The sequence below is a fragment of the Plectropomus leopardus genome, chromosome 23 (genome assembly GCF_026936395.1).
Source record: "Plectropomus leopardus strain MGB_pleo_1.0 chromosome 23, ASM2693639v1, whole genome shotgun sequence".
Classification (NCBI taxonomy): Eukaryota; Metazoa; Chordata; class Actinopteri; order Perciformes; family Serranidae; genus Plectropomus; species Plectropomus leopardus.
Window position 1 is genome coordinate 9804787 of NC_142198.1, and position 6101 is coordinate 9810887.

Consider the following 6101-nt stretch of genomic DNA (forward strand, 5'->3'; position numbering starts at 1 on the left):
ACCAGGGCATCCCCTAAATGGAATGCAGCCACCATTAATGTAATTAACAGTATTGGAGAGTAACATATAACTAGTTACAATAATTAAATGTCAAAATAAATTTAATTGTCATCAGTTACAATTTTTGAGACTTTTTTTTAAAAATTACTGTTAAATTCTAGTCACTAATCAGAATGTTGGTGAATGATAAATTGAGATGGTTTTTATCCTTTTTTTTTGTCCTGTATGTCCTTTTTCTTTTTTGCTACTGGCTGTCTTGTATGTCTGACATTAAGTTTCTACTAGTGCTACTACTACTTTTACTTCTACTACTACTAGTGATAGTAATAATAATTCAATAATGTCCCAATAATTGATGAAAAAAATCGAAATAAATAAGAAAAAAAAAAGCCATGCTACAACAGGCACATTGTCAAAATAACTATTAGCAGAAATTGATCATAAATAAACTTTAAAAGTTGCCATTATTATTACTGGGGGTTTAGTATTAATGTCAGACCCAACAGCATACTTGGTTTCCCCCAGTGTTGACGTCATGGATACGGCCCTGTTTCAGGTCATTGTGTAGTTGGCTTAGATGTTTTTCTTGTTTTTATGTGTAGGTTATAGAAGCTGTAAGTCTGTTAATATTGTTATTACTGTAAATAAAAGGTGTAATAACCCTCTGTTATAATAGAATCTATATATTTTTTAACCACAAATGAGACAAATGGTACATCTTATTTTGAAAGCAAAAACTCCACATTTCCCTGCCATCATCTCGCGGTTTCTCTGTACCTTGACACAGCTCAGATTTGTATGAGTGTTTGCATTCTCGCCTCTCATTGGCCAGAAGCAGTGGCCCCGGGACTCTGTACCCTGGGCCCCTCACTTCCGCTCCTCTGACGTGCTGTTTGGGGCTTGACAGAGCCGCCGCTGGGCAGTCGGCCTGAATAGCGATGTGGTCAGTGACTGATGGTGGAAATCACAATACTGCAGTAATTACTGCTCTACAACATGCAGTAATGCAGTAATGGAAATTAAGGAAATTAGATTATGATTACTGTGATGATGAGTATTATTATAACGGCAATTATTATTATTATTATTAGCAGTTATAACACGCCTAGCAATACCAAAATACATTTTACGAGTCATAGCTGCAAGACATGTTCAGGCTTTTATATGCTAGTAAAAAAAAGGCACTTTTAGGTAATTACTGTGATTTTTTTTAATACCACAAACCTTATATTATCCTTTTATTGTGTTAATTTTACACTTACTCTTATCTATAATAAAATGGTATTATTTCTTAATAAAATATTTACAACAAAATAGCACTGAAATCACTAATACGGGCACACATATATGAATATAATTTTAATGTAACAGTAATCAAACGCATCAGTGCTGTTATAGTGCTCATTAATTAATAAGAATAACAGATGTGTAATAGTAGGCTAATAGCAGTGATAGCAGCAGTGTTAATAGTGACACTTATAGTGTACATACAATAGTTGAGTGGTAATGGCACAACATTGCCAGTGCATTTGACTGACTAAAATGTGTAACCTTCACTGGGTGCCCATAACAGTATACCAACATGATCAGAGTGGGAAACAGGATTAAATGACGTATGGGTTGTCCTACAAAGGATTTTACTGCTTTCTGATCCCTGTTATCATGTCATTAACACAGAATTCACACCATCTAAAAATGTCAGTGCTGATCAGTATCTACATCACATACACTTGCTCATCAGTTGTGATTCACCTCCAAAAATAATTAAACTAAGAGCATTCCTTTGTAGAGGAAGTGGCTATAAATTGCTGATCAATGATTGTTTCAAGGCTAACTTAGATAAGATATTGTTGGTGAATCAATTTACTTTATTTATACTGTGGCAGTCTTGAAGCAAAGCTATTTGCTGGGTTAAGGCAGAACAGATTTTGTCCTTCTGACTATTATGTCTTTCAAAAACACTCCTTTAGAGCATACTAAATGGAAGCACACAAAATTTCAAGCACATACACAGTACATTTGGGAACACATCACTATACACCCAGTTCACATTATTTAGTACTTCTCCAAGGGTGTTTTACTTTTAAATTTAGTGCATTTAACTTTTAATTTGTTAATGGATGAGCTGCTATGAAAGAGTAGATCATTATCACATACCCTGACTGCTTACTCTCTCTGCCTCCATTTACCCAGCATTATATCATGCCAGGTTACTGGTGCACATGGCACGAGCCTTCACAGATGCAACCCTCTGAATGTGGACCTACCGCCCCCACGTGGCTATAAATATAACTGCAAGTTACATATATGGGACCCAGTGGAGAATCAAAACTTAGGCCTTGTACATCTCTTAGCTGTAAAATAAAAGTTAGGTATGTTTTGATGTAATTCAACAATTTAGAAGTCGTGCACAAACACAGGAGAGTTACAAAGTGTAGTTTTTCTATTTCTCTATTTACAGAACACTGGCACAGCCGCAGTGCTATTAGGCACCACTAAAATAAAAGGACACATTCAGCTCCAAACATTTTTTGTGATACAAAAATGGCATATTGCTCCATATAGAAAAAGAGTACTTTTATTACATGCTAGTTATTTCCTGGCCATTTTTGAAAATTCCAATATTTAATAATATATACGTAAACATGTACAATAATATATGAAAATTAATAATGGGAAAAGTGGTTCATAACATCTAACAGTCAGTCTGTAGCAGGGGTACCACCTCTAGACCTGGAAATAATGAGGTCATCGGTGAGTGATCATCACAGTCAGAACATGCTCGAGCATTTATAGGTATGAGTGCAGTGTGTGTGCGTGTGTGCGTGTGTGTGTGTGTGTGTGTGTGTCTGTGTGGGGGGGGGGGGTGGGGTGGCGTATGAGTAAGTAAAACAAAATGAAAAGGCAAAAGTCATCCAGGAGGACGTATAGACAAAAAAGAGGAAGATGAAATCTGTAAATTTACATACTATATTCTTTTTTCCTTACATTTTTATTTTATTTTATATATATATATATATATATATATATATATATATATATATATATATTTCTAGTCTGGCACTAAGTATGCACAATACAAGTGTCATTTTTACAATGTGTGGTGCCAGTGTACCAGTGTTGTAAACCGCCTGTCATCTGCTTATAATCTAGAGCTCTTTATCATACTATCATTGTATGATAATATCAATATGCGGGACATTTAACTACCCAAACAACAACCCAAAGTAAAGATTGTTCAGAAAATACAAAACCTGATTTTGAATTCTCCAAAAAATGGTTATGGTAACCACATAGCTGTAATGTAAAGATTACCATATACAAAGTCACACTACAAGGCTGCTGCTACTACCTCTATTACTTGAGTGATCTTCTTACAGTAAGATGAATGACATGAATGTGGTTGTCCATTAGACTGTTAAGAGCAACCAACTGCACAATTTCCTGTGGGCCTTTCATAACAGCTTGAGGTAACTTGTCATGACAAGACAGCAGGTCAGCTGGTCTCTGCTAAATCCTCCACTATTTTTATTTTCAATATGAACGTTTAATTAATTTCTGGCCCTGACGTACTTAACATCATGTTCTGTTCTTGCTCGCTGAAATTGCTGTTAAAATCCCTGCAGAGTTTTTAAAAGCACTATGGCTCTTTCTTAATTGAAACTTGCAGATATAAGAGTTGAAGTTAATTCAGTTTATTTTAGGTCTTCCTTTAAAACAGCACATGTTAAAGCAATAAAGTATAAACATATTGCAGTAGCAAGAGCAATAGAGTTAACGCCAGCAGCATGGCCTGAGCAGAAAGGGTCAATTCTCTGAGACAGACAAACAAACCTCAACTTAAACCCTGGTGACGGAGCACAATAAAAGCTCGCCTGTAGTCGCACAAGTAAATAAATATTCAGAGAGAAATGTCAGCCTGCGTTGCCTCTTCAGCATGGGAAAGGCGCGGGCTGGAGAAAGGGCTCTTTGTCCAACACTATCAAATTAACACTGCAGAGGGTGCACAGAGAGGTGCACTTGAGGAACGCTCTTACACTGAAGGGAGGCTTCATAGTTCCTTTAGTTATTCATCTCGGCAAGAAAGCTCGGTTTGATTCTGCCTCGACTCCTTGCAGTGTAACTGGATTTGTTCTGAGATCAAAGTTTCAAATGCTAATTAAAAAAAACATCTCCCACATCTATAGATTGTTAACCGCTGACATGGCAGAAAATACCCTCCATGTGAGACAGAACTATTGAGGGCAGACATTGGGAGGATATATGATGAGCAGAGGCATTAACAGGGAGTGGATTTGATTAGAAGATAAAAATGAGACTTTTCAGCCCTACACTGATAGTTTCAATATATTCAAAAGGTTCAGTATCAGAAAATGTGGAATGACTGGAGATCATTCACATATCTTGTCCAGTATACTGCAGGGACTTTGGTAAAAGAGGAGAGTGAAAATAGAATTAAAATTGCCATTGGATCCTGTGTTGTTTTTACTTACAGGGTGTACTTGAAAAAGAATAGAAGAAAGAAAGAAATGTATTTCACGTTTTAATAAGATATTTTTATGTTATAACAAGATATTTTAACATTACAAGAAACTCTGCTTGTTATAACAATAAATTATTAAATTTTAACATGGGAAATTCCACGTTATAACAACATAAACATATATGAGTCATATGATGAAATGACATAAAAAATCTTGTGAATACATGGAAATATCTTGTTAAAACATGAAAAAAAAACATCTATCGATAACAAGAAACTTTTAATATCATTACCTGACACTGGCCATTTTTTCTGGCATGGCAGCAATATGCTTTCATAGAATTTAAATAAATAATTAATAAATAAAATACAATTTAAAAAAGTTTTGATTAGAGTGATTCAGAAATGAATGTTTGTGCCAGGGATGAGGGATGCACTTGAAAACATTTATTATTATTTTCTTAACTGAAAAAACATCTAGCATTTTGGTGGCACTTAGCATGTAATAAACTAATTAGAGAATGTGGCAATAAAAGTAAAGTGCTGCAGTCAAAACCTTTTATATTTATTAGCATCCCCCACAATATCCCTCACTTCTGCAAATGTAGTCAATCTTGACCCATGCACAGATACGAACAAAAGCAATACAAAATGATGGTAAGGTAAATGAAATTTCAAGAGGGTTATCAGCAGAATATGAAATTTGTGTGTTGCCGTTGGAATCTTAACACTGATATTGCATATTTTGCCAAACATGAAATAACAGCCTTCTTAAAGTTGATTTAAGAGGAGGAAGCCAGGAAAAAAAGAGCTCCACTTACCATCCACCACGTCCTTGCTGACATGTCATAACAAAGCTGCCATTTAATGGACCTCTCTGTGAGTTTCCCAGCCATCACTGTGCTCCCGGCTGTCATCGAACGCAGCCCGGTGGAAGATAAGACACCTAATCAAAGGGGCATCAGTGGAAGCATGCTGGGCCACATGTAGGCCGGTCCCTGACAATGATGCATCATGGGGGAAGAAAAAAAACAGCAACAACTTGACCAGTGACTTGAACCTGACTGTGGTAATTACAAGAGCCGTGACCCTGCAACCCTCACCATCCCCCTCCTACAGCAGCCTCCTCCCATTCTCCCCCCTCCACCAGTGCTCCACTAAAGAGCCAGTGCAGCTTGATATCACTGTGTGGCACTGAGCTAAAGGTCATTAAAAACAGTGAGACATCTCACATGTAAAAATGCCTTGTTGTGGGGTCACTGAAAATGATTGTTGTCATTCAAAGATGGTCTATGACCCATAAAGCAGTGATGGAGATCAAGTAGTTTCAAAGAGACCTGTTGCATTCAAGGGCTTAGTGGAGTCAACTGTATTTTGATCCATGAATTAAGACATTTGGCGCGTCCATGTAAATGTTATCCGAATGCCAGATGAAAAGACCTTTTCTCTCCTGCCACATTCCAATCCTCCTCACTGAGGCCGCTCAGTGGCAGCTGGATTTCCCCACAGGGAAGGTGGGTGGACTTAGCAACAGTTGTTTAGCATAAGTTACAACAAATAGATGACAGGAGGGGAAAACAGCAGGGCTAATGCTAATGGAAATGAAGAATTTCACTCA